The sequence below is a fragment of the Astatotilapia calliptera genome, chromosome 14, assembly GCF_900246225.1.
Source record: "Astatotilapia calliptera chromosome 14, fAstCal1.2, whole genome shotgun sequence".
Taxonomy (NCBI): Eukaryota; Metazoa; Chordata; class Actinopteri; order Cichliformes; family Cichlidae; genus Astatotilapia; species Astatotilapia calliptera.
In genome coordinates this window covers 17,056,810-17,071,860 of record NC_039315.1, presented here as the reverse complement: position 1 = coordinate 17,071,860, position 15,051 = coordinate 17,056,810, and the positions used below count along the sequence as shown (strand labels likewise).

The 15,051-nt window shown below is 42.5% G+C and overlaps 1 protein-coding gene across 3 annotated transcripts in view; it reads right to left on the bottom strand.

Moving 5' to 3' along the window:
• The window catches only part of npas1 (neuronal PAS domain protein 1), a 61,485-nt gene that overhangs the window by 27,153 nt on the left and 19,281 nt on the right, over positions 1-15,051 (bottom strand). For 2 of the 3 annotated variants that reach the window (XM_026192035.1, XM_026192038.1), the window contains exon 1: positions 9,137-11,356. The exons of the other annotated variant lie outside the window; for it this stretch is intronic. The gene's annotated coding sequence lies outside the window, so the exon portion shown is untranslated. Of the gene's footprint in view, positions 1-9,136; positions 11,357-15,051 lie in introns of those variants that run through there. 3 annotated transcript variants of the gene reach the window in all.

The window sequence follows — 15,051 nt, the reverse complement described above, 5'->3', positions numbered from 1 at the left end:
TAAACCGAATATGTCTGAAGACAAAACACCCCGCCCGTCCCAGATCTTTTGCTGCGTTGTGCCAGCTTCTAACACCCTCCTGCAGTAAAAAATCACTTGCCAATATTCTTTCCTGTCCTCAAACAGAGCGCCGCTCCTCACCAGTTTCCCTCCCCTCTGTGCTGTGTTGACATTTAAAGGGCTGGTGTGGCCCCGAGCACCCCAGTGTCATGCCCTTGGGCCTGAGATGCCCTCTCTCTCTTTCGTTCTGCCTCTCACTCTCTCACTTCCTCTTTCTTTGGCCTGGCTGGGTCAGCACAATCATGTCAGTAGAGCTGTGCCAGGGCAAAAGAAAATGGATTATGTCTCGAGTTTGAGCATGGCTATGCTGACCTTGGCTAAGAGGGGTCAGCAGAAGCTCGGCAGGTTTGGCAGATATCATTTTGCAAATCTGGGCAAAAAGAGCCAACATTTAATGCATTTGGACAGAGTTCAAAGGCAGAGGAGTCAATAATCAGTTCAACAAAGGCGGAATAGTTGTTGAAAGGGAAGAGTGGGTCATCAACTTTAATAGTTTTACTCTGTATTTAGGCCGCAACAGTGAAGCAGAAATGTAAAACTTCTATTTCGAACATGCTCTGAGGTCAGTAATCCAAAGGAACTGAAGAGGTAGTTCTAGCAGGGAATATTTTGTTCACAATTATGCAATGCATGTACAAAAAGCATGCAGTAACAGTAAAGGAAAAGTAAGGAGATCGCTAGAATCAGCACGCTTTATCCTCCACTATGAATGCTTTACATCAAAATCCATGTAACTGCAGCTGAAATATTTCAAGCTGGATCAAACTGGGGACTGACCACCTGACTGTGGCTATAATTTATGAACTTTTATACCTGCAGATTGTTACTGCAGTCCAAGATGAAGCAGAGAAGGGCAATCTTATCTGTATTTATTAAGGACATGGAAGAATAAACTGGTGCTGTTCATACATTAGTGCACTCCTAATGTTAAATGCTCTAGCTCTTCAGAGTTCTTTTATGTGAAATCCAGACAATTTGCCTACAAATTGATTGCCTGTTAAGTAAATTTAAATCAGCAGGAAAGCAATAAAGCTGCAAATTTAATGAGTTTGGTTAATTTTCCAGATTCAACATCTTCCCTGGGTATTCGAATTGGCAGAATATTCCTAGCCTTAAGTTTTAAGGCTCGGGCTTTACTCCAACATAGGTAACCTACAGTATGTGTGTGTGTATGTGTGTATGTGTGTATGTATATATATATATATATATATAGATATAGATAGATAGATAGATAGATAGATAGATAGATAGATAGATAGATAGATAGATAGATAGATAGATAGATAGATAGATAGATAGATAGATAGATAGATAGATAGATAGATAGATAGATAGATAGATAGATAGATAGATACTAAAGTTACCAGCCTGCAACATTGACAGTCTTTTCCAAGAGTCTGCTGGAGAGAAGACAGGGTCGAGCAGAGGGCATTGCACCTCTGTCTAACAACTTCACCTTTGTCACCTTCTCCACCTCGCCAGGATAAATGCACTACATGCCAAATTGGGCTGTGTACAGTAGGACAAAGAGATCAAAAGGAGACACAGACAGGAAGCAATTTACTCTCAATTTTTCACCACGCACACAGGCGGAAGCCTCTCTTCAACCTATACCTGTATGTTTATCTCTTAATTGACCCTATCTGTGCTTATCTAATCTCTCCTTTCATCTTTCTGTCTCAAACTATCTCTCCATCTCTATCTGGGCAGACACACAGGGGCGTAATGGACAGGGACCTCCACAGTATTTATTCAATCAGCCTCATAACCTTGTCGCTGGTTGGTCGGCCCATTAATGCACTCACCCAAATAGACCCCGCCACTTTGACTGCTAATGCTCCAGCTAGCTAGCAGCACAACAGGCTTCTGAATGTCAGATGTGTCATCTAGGCGGAGAGTGTGAAACAACCCCACTCGAGAGAAGCGAGTCAACTTATTCTGTCATGGCACAGTGGGAAATTTATGAAAAAGAAAAGTGTAACTTCTGAGAGCACTGGAAGTAACAAAAATAAAAAAAATAAAAAAATAAAATACTGTGCCCACAGCTGTAGAGATCAACTTGTATCAAGTGTGACCGCAGGTGTTCACAATGTTGCTGCAGTGCTCCATATTCATAAGTGTGGTGCATGTGTGCCAGCCTGAGTGTGTGCGTTTGAGACCCCTACCCTATAGAGCCGTGCACTCTTGGCTCAGCCTCAGCAGCAACAGAAGAGGAGGGCACTGCGGCGAGCGCTCACAGCCGCTGTTTGCAGTGCGCTTCTCTCTGGCTGCTTGCTTGGCTCCTGCTCTGTTTATTTTCAGCAGGGACGTTTAATTAGGGCCTCCAGCTGTCAGAGGTTCGTTAGCGTGCCCCTCCTTTCCCCGGGCCGCCCCTCCCCACGGGGAGTCAGGGGCATCAGGCAAATGAACACATTTAAGTCAAACAGCACGCCGACAGACAATAGCTCCACTGCCATGCCACCAGCTCCCCTAGGTAGAGACATGGTTGTTTTATGCCTCATCTCCCCAACCCCTGGGGCCCAATACAGAGGCTGGCCAAGACTGCCAATGTGGAGGCAGAGGAGTTCTCATTGCCCACTAGAGACTACATGCACACTGCACTCATGTAAAAAGGGGAAGAGCAGGACCGAGCCTGTGCGATTTATAGTTTACAATAAAAACAACAGTTTCAGAGGATTTTTCACAAATTTTGGGGATTAAAAAATATCAAAGAAATATGTAAAATGTTGCTTTAAGGGTTGTATACATTAACAACACAGCAAAGAATTATTTTAGAAGAATTGTTTGCTCTGTACAGCAGAATAATGGTGACCTTCGCAAACAATCAAAGTCACACTCTGGGCTCCCTCCCTAGCTGGGCTGCGAGGACGTTAGTGTGTGTGAGACCCTCCCTTTGAAACCTTTGGACCTCCCTGTGTTTATAAGGAGACAAGAGTCAGTGGGAAAGTGGGAGTGTAACCCAGAGTGTTCAGGCGGTGCACCGAAAAACTATTTTATTTGTGTTAATTACCTTACTTAAGTGCAATTATTTTATTTCGGCTCAGAGTGAGAGTCTTTACTGCTGCTTTCCTGCTCTCTCTGCTGCTTTCTGTATCGCTGTGCGTGCTGTCTATTAAAAACGATGTTCTCATACAGCTACTGCATTCTCAGTTACATGTCAAGGCAAATAAAATTCTGCCTCATTCTGTTTGTTTGTCATGTTTTACAACTGTAATCAACTCATCTAAAGATGTGACTCGTCACCCTGGAACTCTGAAAATAGAGAAGGCGCTTTTTCATGCGCTAAATGATGTAAAAATATCTGGTAGAACCAAAACTAGATCTAACCAAGGAGTCTTGTTGTCTTAGCCATGGCTTTTGTTACCAACCAGTAGCTGAAAGAAAACTTACAGGAAAAAAAAAACTAGTTAAGTATAAAACAAGGACTCCTTAATGGGAGTAGAACCTCATTCTCCTCAATGAAAGTCTTACAGATTATGTGTATGATGCCGCTGTCCTAGTGCATCACGCAGAGGCTCTTAATGTTACTTTTTGCACTTTTAGATTTTTTTCTTTCGCCTAAAATAAGTGAAAAAACTGTATTATTTTTAGTACATTTTAGAGCAAATACTGATCGATGGCCTATTGCGAAGGTCAGGCTAATCAGGGCTGAGCCTGATTCACAAAATCTGCTAAATCCAAGCAGAAAGTTTTACACATTTACATCAAGTAAACCTACAAAAGCTTTGTTGAACTTGCAACTATTCCTGTAATTTACAAATGATGGAAAATTCTGAAAGATGACAGCTCTCATCTGCCATGTGCTCACAAGTTATTTTTGTAAAGCTGTAAAAAGCCTGGTGTTGTCTTTCAACCTCTCGATCTCCTCCGTTTTCATGCCCACAGCTGAATAAAAGCTTCCCCCACTTAAATACAAAAAAAAAGGTTTTAACATTCAAGGCCCATTTAAGACATATGCAGTTCAGTTTTCAGTGCAATCAAAATTTAACTGATAATGCTTTCTTGACAGCTCTCCTCTGTTCTTCATTCATCCAAGTCTAAAGGTAAAAGTAAAGTATATACACAGCACAACAGTGATGAAGCATTCCTGTGAATAAAATTTGATCAAATCGAGAACGTTCAATATCATGGAAGATGTAGAAAACACGGTTGGAAATAACATGAACAGAATATTTGATGCAGCTAGTTTTCTATCTTGCCTTTCATGTTGTTGAGTAGTTGTAAATGAGTGTCTGGAGTGTCTGGGGAGATGAAGTTTGGTATTCTGGTTGGAGGGCTGAAAACTACTTATCATGCATTACGGCCCTGGTTGGACCTCAGGATTTGGAAGTCAAAAGACTTTTTAATGTACAATTTTTCAGCTGCTGATCAATCGGCGGCTTCTGGACATGAAGATCTCTCTCCCTCCTCTCTCGCTCAGCATTCCATATTCCAAACTCGCTCGGCATTCTGCTTCCGTATCGGAGCTCCGGCTCCGATTGACCTTGACGACTCTGGATGATTCCCAACCCAAGGTTCTCTCCAACTCTCAAGGGCCTTGGCGTCTGCAGCTACCCCTCCCTCACACACACACACCCATCCACCAATTTTGCCTCTCCCATCATCCTCACCACACATCCCTCTCCTATAACCTCTCCTTTGCTCCTCCCTGGCCCTTGGCTGGATCATTAATTATCTAATGGAATCAATATGGCCTTAGATTGGACCAGTGTGACCCCGCCCGCCCCCAGGTATCTCTGCGTTGATGAGGAGGAAGAAAAAGTGTTTGGAACGGGTGTAAAGGAATGATAATAACGGCACCGTGTGTTCGTGAGAGTGAAACACCATCGTACACAGCGTGGACTGTCCCTAAACTGAACGAATACAGAATAAAGAGATCAGCAATAAATAAATGATTGGAGAGGGAGAGGGGGTGGATGGGGAAGGCATGGGGGGATGGAGAGAGCATACGTAGAGGCAGATAGAGGCAAATCAGACAGTCAGAGAGAGAGGGAGAGTAGTAGTGAAATGATAGACAAATAAAGAAAAAGATGGAAAAAAAAAGGAGAGAGAAAGAGATTTACTAATGTTCACCCTAATCAATATCTTTGTCTTTCTCCTCTTTTATTGCAGAAGGCTTTGGTGAGCGCTCTTTGATGTCCACTCCTAACCGGTGTGGAGATACACAGAATCCAATCCATGCCTGTCATAATTACCGTCTGACTTGGCCCCAAGTGTACACAAAAGGAGTGCTTGACTGCACCTGCACTGTATCAAATATGAAGCTGAAGCTACTATTACACAGAAAACCATATTTACAGCAAAAATGATGTATCCCCTGCAGATTGCTCTGCAGATTTATTTATTTTTTCATCATACGAACTGAATGCAATCCCTTTCTTAGTAATTCAATTAATGAAAAAGACCCGCCGTCTGCTGAGTCCGAAGGTCTACAGTCATATTGCTATAGAAGCAACCACATATACAAGATAATCCAAATAGTGCATGAAAGTATGTTATGTTTCAAATACTTTAGTCCTACAGTAGGAGAAAAACAAGTTCTAGGGTTAGGCTTCCCTGTTGGTAAAAGTAGTCTGCATATGGCAGGAATAATATTTCAGTTCCAATTGAATACACTAGATATTTAAATAGTGCACCAGAGCAACTACAAAGTATTAACAGGAGTACAAAACATTAAAACATGGATATGGCTGAGGGGAAAATGCAGTAAAAAAATTGCATTAAGTAAGTTAGTTAAAATGTTCCGTCCATCATTAAGTTAACCATCTTTGACCTTTATGATTTATATGCTTCAAACAGAAACCCCCGAGCACAAGGTTAAATAATAAATGCAGTCTATTCTGGGGTTAAATGCTCCAACATTAATGCTAGGGAAGGCTTGAGGTGAAAAGTGAGACTTCAAATACTTTTTCTAAAAAGAATGTCAGTGTGCTCACATGTAAGGGGAATACTGATAACATTCCCACATATTGCAGCGTTTCCTATTTTTTTCAAGCGCTCCCAAAATCTAAGCTAATAGTGAGCGAACACCAAAAGGGAGAGAGAAGGCAGAAACTTCTCCCTCTCGCTGTGGAAGAGTCAGCCAAGTGGATGCAGCTCTCTATACGGCTGAAGATGGTAAATCCACTCCCGCAGGCAGAGACCACATCAGCACTGACCTCCAAATAACCACAGGCCAGAGAACAGCACACAGGGTCACTCAATCTCTCCAACACACACACACAAACAGCAATGTGTGTGCTCAAACCAGGACTTGAAAGCACACTCTAGCTCTGCACACCAGCACAGAGAAGTCCACATGCTAATATAGACACATCAATTAGCATGGTGCAAATGTCAGAGTTCAGAGCACCGTTGAACAAGATGTGTAGGTGTCTGGCAGTACACTTGGGGGAACCAGGATACCCGCCGGGCTCATGCTATATTTCCACACAGATGCGTTTTTTTTTTTTGTACATTTCCAGATATATTTTGCGTAAGTTCTACTTAAACTATAAAGTAGAGATTGTAAAGAAAAAGACACGAAAGAGTGAGGATTAACGCTCTGAAGCCCACACCTGATCTGGTATTCCATCTAGAGGGAAAGTGTCTGCAAACGTGGACATCCATACATTGTGTGCATATCACTAAATAACTGTGTCTGCGAGTGTTTGCGCACAAAAGAGTGGTGGATCCCTTCAGGCTGGTGTGTGAATGACAGCAGGGGTTATGTAAGGAGCCACAGCGGGGCCGGAGTGGACAGTCCGACCGGAGATCAGGTCAGCAGAGTGTGACACTAAACACATCTCTCTGACACTGCGCTGACACCCTCTGTCACAGACCCACACACTGTCTGTCAACGCTCTTCACACATACACTGGCACGCACGCACGACGGGAGCTGGAAGTGTGTGAGCGGCTGTCTGTCAACACGCCACACACTGACCACGTTGGTGTGTGTCTGTGTGTGGAAGAGAGCAACAGAGAGAGACAAAAATATCAAGAGAGGAATAGAAAGAGGAAGGGAGAGGCGAGGCGAGGTGTCTGTCTACCTGAGAACTTGTCAATGAGTCAAAAAAAGTGGCTGCCTGCCTCTGTCTACTAACCAAGATAAATTCCTAAAATGCCTACCTGCTGTTGCGCTTCTGAAATGAGCAATTTTATCCACTCGTGTGATCATCGTTTATGCAAAGCGAACAAAGAAAAACATCAGAAATGCACGCCAGCCCTGATCTTTGATGAGCTGAAAAAGAGGTGATCTCAGAGCAGCCTTTATCACATTTCCCTGTTTCTTTTTTCTGCAGTCTTCAAACAGGGCTCTTACCAACATTTCCACTTTCACACAGTAATCCGAGTCAGCTTCTGTCACACAGTTGCCCTTTGGCATAAACTGCAGCTCCCTGAATGCAAAAGCCGAAGAAGAAACCTGCATCTGGGACTAATAAAAAAGGCCCGAAGGTAGGTCAGGACCAAAGTGTCCCGCACACGCAAGAAGTGAAACGGATGGGGAAGCTTGGTGGCTCAGTGGGTCGGGGTATAAACTGTACCGTGCTCATGCAATGACTCGGCCTGACCCTGCTTCATGTCAGTGTTCTGATCCAGTCTTTACTCATCTAATGCCGATTTTTTAAAAGTGGGGGGAAAAACTGAAAAATTACACCAGTGTGGACGGTAACTTTTTTTTTTTCTAACTGCTGGTAACATTTTGACACCCGAGTGAGGAAGTCTGCACTGAACGTACTTATTTGGTTGGATTTTATCTGCAGCACCTGCAATCTCAGCAGGTGTGGCTGCAAATGATGCTTTAGGTGGCGTACGAGACGGAGCAGAATTTATAACAAACACATGCCACTGATTTCAGAGTGATGCTGAAGGAGAGTATACAAAATAAGCACTCAAGGCAAATATCCGCATATGGAGGAGTGCAGACTTACAAACTGAATCTGGCAGGAAATCAAACAAATCCCATTTTTGCACTTGCCCGTCGACGCACATACTCATAAATGCGCATTTTTCTATTCTGGTAATCTGACTTTTTCTTCCAGTGACAAGCCTCTGAGCACAATAACAGAAAAAAAAAATTATGAAAAAAGAAAAAAAAAACAAAACGAAAACACTCTGTGATAGTTTGTTATTTACTTTACAGCAGCAGTGAACACCGTGCGTTTGTCACAGTCATTCTGCCAATTTGGACCACCTGCTGCAAACACCCTGAAGGCAGCGAATGTTACCAAGCCAGTAAACTGTGACCAATTCTGCCTCTGCAGGTGGAGACGGGCAGGCAGCCGTTCACTCTGTGCCTCCATATCTCAAATGGCACGCACACACACGCGCGCAAACACACTCAAGCACAGGAAATCTGCAAAGAGGTGCACTCAGCACAAAACATAAACATGCGTAATTATTCGGCTTATCTGAAAAAATGAAGATTGGAGTGAAAATGCCTGCCAGCTTAACTGAACTGATGAAGAAGTTTGTTGGGAAGCGGTATGCTTGATGTGTATTAATATTATTCATAATAAATGTTATAAAGTTAGACTTTTAAAAAAAAAAGCATATTTCTGTGTTTTTCTTTTCTCTAACTAAATAGATTTAAACAAGCTGACACAGTACAAACAGACTCCAGTAAAAAAGGTTGAAAGGATACGGTCAGTTTTACCAATGTGTCCTTTTTCTATCTTTGTAATAACAACCACACTGATGATGGACTAATTTAGCAATATAAATGAAATCAACTAAAACATTTATCGCCCATCCTAAACGAGACTGGCTACAAATGTTATCACCATGGCTACCAAGCTTATCTTTCATCTAAAGGGGTGGAAAAGTACTTTTGAAGTAGATTTAACAAAATACAATAAAAGTTTGATAAAATTTAATCTTGTACAAATCATTTAAAAATCATAGCAAACACCAAACAAACAGATCAAAATTCAGTCATTTTAAACCAAATTATTAAATAAAAGGAGACACAGTTATTCCTTCTAGTCACAGAACTTTACAATGTGATCAGTGTGTGTGTGTGTGTGTGTGTGTGTGTGTGGTCATGCATGTGTATTCATTCTGACTGTAAGTTGTTAGGTCCATTATCTACTCACCTGACGGGCATTTCCAACATTCAATCCACCGCTGTCGACCTGATCCACTTTGTCTCCTTCTTCTTCCTCCTTCTCTTCTTCGTCTTCTTCTTCTCCTCCTCCTCCCTTTTGGTGCCCCTGCTTTGCCCTGGCAGTGCCCCCTCCCTCCACACCTCCACCAGCACCTCGAGCTTAAACACGGCAGGCAAACACTGAGTGTGTGAGCCAAGGGGGCTGGGACAGGGGCAGCGGCAATCCCCTCACTTTCACAAAAGCCGTGGCCGTGCAGCCGGACACATCGTGGACTCCCGTTGCACGGAGAGTGTGTGTGTGTGTTTGTGAAAGAGGGAGAGAGCGAGAGCGCGAGAAGGAGAGGGAGAACGTGTGTCTGTGTGTGTTTGTGCGAAGTGGAGTGAGCTAGCTGATGTAGCTCTCCTCGGCTCTCAGACTCACTTCACTAACACTCTGCTCCGCTGCTTCTTTGAGATGGACTCGGATTAGGACACAGCCAGTGTGAGAATCTCTTTCTCTCTCTCTCACTCACTCTCTCTCCAGCCAGCATGCTCCCTCCCACCCTTCCTCTCTCCCGCTCACTCATTCATTCTCCTTGCTGAGCTTCTTTCTTTTCATTTCCTCTTGGGAAAGCCGTGCACACCAGTTGTCTCTGCCTTCAGCTGCTCCCTTTCTCTCCCTCCCTCTCTCTCTCTCTCTCTCTCTCTCTCTCTCAGTCACTAGTAAATATAAAAGGCATGCTTGTACAGCCCCTCGCCTCAGTCTCTCTCTGGCTGGCTCTCCCCCCCTAACTCGCTGTGTCTCATGCTTTCGTTTATCCCCACCTCCATGTGCCCCCCTCACTTTCTTTCTCACTGTCAAAGCTGCCTTTCAAATGCTGATTAGCAGCCAGAGTAAAAGAGGGAAAGAGAGACGGAAAGAGATGGAGAGAGGATGACTAAAACAAGTGGGAGATTCCATCACATCCAAACATATTGTAATGACTCCCCGTCCTGTACATACACAAACACACACACACACACATAAACTATCCTCAGCTGAACAATAAGTAGTACCCCAGAAATTGTAAGTAATTTTCTCCAATATTTCACTGTTTTACACTAAACTAAACATTTTTCTGATGTTTACTTTTGACGTGTTCAGCTTTCAATTTTTTCCATCTCTAAAATCACGGAAAACAAACAGCTTAGGTCCTAATCAATCAAAGCTGCCACAAGCGTGACATCACTATTTTTTAAGATAAGAGCTACCTTGGCTAAGGTTAGCGAAAGATCAAAGTTGTGTTTAAAAGTTTGACTTGTTAAAAGAAAGACACGAACAGAAACGACACGCTTTCCTGATCCTGCTATTCATCATCTGTAACTATGTTATCTACTTTCGCTTTGTCTTTTAAGACATAAACCTCATATCCTTTACTTCACACTGTGATTAACTGAGGTTATTTTAGGCAAGTCACCTTCAGTGACTAGCAGAACCATAACACTGTTGTGGAGAAAAGCAAAAAAGGATGTTTTTTGGAAAGAATAGTTTTTATGCATGTTGGAATGATTACTTTTTTTGTTTTCTGATTAACAAGACTTTGGAGAACAATTAAAAAAAACCCAAAGAATTAATATTGTAATAGCATAGGGTTAAGGTTAGGCTCAGGGATGATGACTTAGACCTTACATTTTGTAAACCTCCATAAAGTTCACAAACTAATGCACAAATGAGCTGCTAAGTTCAAAGTATTTACCTTGAAAGCATACTGGAAAGCATAAACTACAGTGAGTACAAAAAAATAATTATTAGAATGTAATGTGTTAAATTTGTTTAGATCACAGTAATAAGGAAGGATTGGTCTGTGTTTCAGTTTGGTTTAGCTGTGGCCTGAGAGTGTGTGTAATTGTTTAGAGAGAAAGGAATTTATGGACACTGGGGTCTGGTGTCATAAATAAAAGGAGTCAGGAAGCTACAGTTGGGGGTTGCTGATGCTTGTACCTTTAATAAAAACTCCTAATTGTTATAACTTAGAAGTAGGTTCGCAGGAGACTCTCCACCTGATCTGTAAATGTAAGACAACAAGAGGCCAACGACCCAGTGGATGCAGAGTGGTGGTCTCAATATTTGTAATATGTTAACTCTGTTTTGTATGTGGTCTAAAGGAATTTGGTGTAGCTTGGGTGAGGTTACTTTTATGACCCCCAGGAAGTCACGTACGCAGACACACACACACACACACACAGCGCTTAAACTGTTACACTCACACATCCACACGCACACTCACTCACGTGCACTCACACATACACACAGGTACGCACATACATTCACTCACGTGCACTCACATAGGCATACGGGTACGCGCACACACAGGCACTCACGTGCTCGTGCATACACACAGACACACAGAGTTTGCAGCACACCATGGGGGTTTTATGATGGGGTCGCTTCTATAAAGCTGGCTGTAACTAACAAAGGGGTGAAGATTTTGCAGATGGACACCGGCCTCGTCTTCCCTTCTAGAAGATGCACGCTTAAATGAAGATGAATAAAGATGAATAAAGGTTTTGTGAAATGACTACTGAGTCCAGTGCCGTCTCTGGAAGCTTCGAAGAATAAAACAAACCGGGGTAAAACTGATTTTGCAACACTACATATTTAATCACATCTTACTCTACTAACACAGAGTAAGATGTCATTAAATATGTCTCTTGCAGGCACTCTTACTTGCAGAACTTCAGAAATATAAAAGTTTCTGGACCCTTTTAAACTCTAAAAGCTGTGATAATCACAAAAGAACCAATGATCATTTATTAATTTCACTCTAAAGTGTAAAAAAAAGTTTAAAAAAGCAAGATTTGAATTAGAATTATATTAGGAAGCTTATCCCAATATTACTTCACTACAAGACTATCGACTGCTTGTTTTTGGCATATCCCATTTAATAACAAAATCAGAATCAGAAAGGGGTTTATTGCCAAATGTTGAGCAGGTTTACAACATTAGGAAATTGCTGCGGTGCTTCAGTGCAAACATAGTGTCATAAATAGCACTTAAATAGACATGAAAAAATAAAAGTAGGGATAAGAATCATCACCTGTCTGCAAAATGAATGATTAAATTAAAATAAACAAATAAAAAAGGCGGACTAATTGAACCATCTTGACGGGTTGCCAATCATGCCAAAAGTTTGGTCAAATTTTGAGGTAAACATGATCATTACAGGCATTGTGCAAAGGCAAATGAAGACGGAAGTAGGCCTATTTTAAAAGGGTATCAGTTATACTCTACCCTAATACCTCTAAAACCTTACTTTCTGTTATATATATAATGATGTAAGGTTGGATTTCCAAACTAAAGACAGACAAAATTTCAAATAAAGAGGTGAATGTATCTAATCCCCGGGCTTTCAACTTCTCTGAAAGGTTTTCAATGCTATTTTTTCTACTTTCGTGCTGAGGAGACATAAGCACATCACAGACCTCTTCTTTTCTTGTCTTTTGCTCGGTTGTGGACAGAGACAGGTGCAGACAAGAACAATGTGTAATTATGTCCGCTATAATTTTTGATCTCTTGCCTGCAATCATCCATAGAAAACACCAACAATCAAACAACTCCTTTTGAGCAAGCACTTGGCGACACTGGGAAGGAAAAACTCCCTTTTAACTCACGTTCTCAGGGATGTACTATTTACCAAACAGAAACATCCTGCTGTTATCTGACTGTTGCAAATCAGGCTTTGGCTCAACATAAATGTATAGCTCAAGACGCAGTGTTACTATCTTTAGAGTTTGAATTTGGTAATTCAACACAGACAAAAGAGGGAAATGATGTTCAAAAACACTGGTTTCTGCAAAGCCTGACACTCAGATGAAGAGCTCGGAGCTAAACGAGTTTGTTTAAAATATGTTTTTACATTATTGTTTAAAGACGCAAACATAACAAACAAGGATATCGAGAGGTCAAGTTGAGCAATACAGCCCCCACTTTTAATGGACTGGGCTGTCATGAGTATAGTCCTCGTCTGTTCTCCAGAGTTGACCAATCACAGCTGCCATAGACATATAACTGATTTGAACAGATTCTCACAAAGATTTGAAATATTTAGCCAGTCAGCAAAAGCCTGCTGCCTTCTACTCTGAATTAAATAACACCTTTGATGACACGTAGAATAGAAATACTTTTTTTTTAAAAGTACAACGTCCAAAAATTGCAACTGAGGGCACTTAGTTACATACAGCTACTGTCCATAGTCCATGCATGCTAAGACTAACAAATCTACACACAGAGAGAGACAAAAACACATTCAATCAAAGATGCAAACATATACCTGAACAAATAATCACACTCAGAGACTCACTCAAGCACTCTCTCTCCCACCAATCTCCCTCCCTCCCTCCTCCCCCGTCCCCTCTCCTCTATTCGTTCCCCTTGCCCTCAAACACTACTCAGAATATTGATACATCACCCCCTCCTCCTTCTTTTTTCTCTCTCTCTCTCCCTCTCCCTCTCCCTCCGTCTCTCTCCCTCCATCACTCACTTTCTCTACTGAATACTGATAGGCTGTCTACTCCGTGGTCTGAGTTTCAAATCTCTCCCTCCCTCCCGCTCCCTCTGTCGCTGCACCCGCTGCAAAAAACAGCAACATAAAAGAGGAAATAGCAGAAGTTAATGCACTGAGGTAGACATAAATTCAGTTAAGTACCATTTCAGATTATGTCAAGCTAAAAATGGGCTTAACATTGTGGAAAGGGGGGGGGGGGGTTTGACAGAGAGAGAGGAGGGAGGAGGAAAAGTGCTGCTTTGGTTGGCTGTCTCGCCAGCGGAAACTGGCCGAGTGGCTCGCAGCACAGTAGTGAACTGGCGGCCGGCGACAAAAGGGAAAAGACGTGTGAAAAGTTCAGGCAAATGAAGACGCATTCAGTGGTTTTTGTCTGACTCCCCCCACCGCCCCAACCTCATTGTTGGGCATGTCGACTGTGGCGCGGACAGGGTGGGGGGAAGAAGGGAGTGAATGAGGTCGTCAAAGAGTCCCAGAGAGCCCCCTCTACCTCACACACACACATGCAAACACAGACACACACTCACACACAACATCTTGAAACAGCTGAGAGCAAGAAAGCGCAAGAATTAGTAAAAGAAAGAAAAATGGCACATACTAAACTGTCCTGCTTTTCCTATGGATGGAAAGGTGGCAAGGCCTTTCAGACTATTGGTGTATCTACAACTCTGAGTGTGTGTAAGATTAAGTGTGTGTCTGCGCGGGAGAGAGCTGTGTGTGCCTAGTCTCTTTGGAGGAGGTTTTCTGTCTGCATTAGAAGTGCGGCGCGTCTGAGATGCTGGTAGAGGGAGTGTGTGATTTTGTCCTCCAAGTCTTCCCCAGGCGTCCTTGAAGGAGAGTTGAGGGGAATATCTGACTGTGTGTGTGTGTGTGTGTGTGTCTGTGTTTGTGACAGTGAGCCCTCACAGGCTGAGTTTAGCACCAGAGGCTTGCCTCGCAGAGCAGCATTACAGGTGTTCCCTGCACAAATCAGGGTGCTCCTGGAAATAAGATAAACCACAACCTGCAGCTGGAGAATTAACACGGCCTGCTGAATGAGAAATGTAATTAAATCAGGTGAATAAATAAGACTAAAAATGGGGGAAAAAATCCTTACTCAGTGTGTTTCTGTAAGTGTGGGCCTTCACATGCAAGTGGTATAGCGTGTAATGACTGTAGCAGTCAACAAGACAGTCACACCCATGTCTGACCTTGTTTCTCCGCCTGTCTACACATGCTATCGGCTGTGGTAAGTTCGATGTAGTGACAGTAAACTGCCCTTTCAGGAAAGGAGTGCAGACAGGTTAGTGATAAAGGAAATATCTTGTAAGGGGGGCTAAAAATATACCACATGCATTAAAAGACCAAGCTTTTTTAAAAATCACGAAAAACTGTTGTTTTTGCT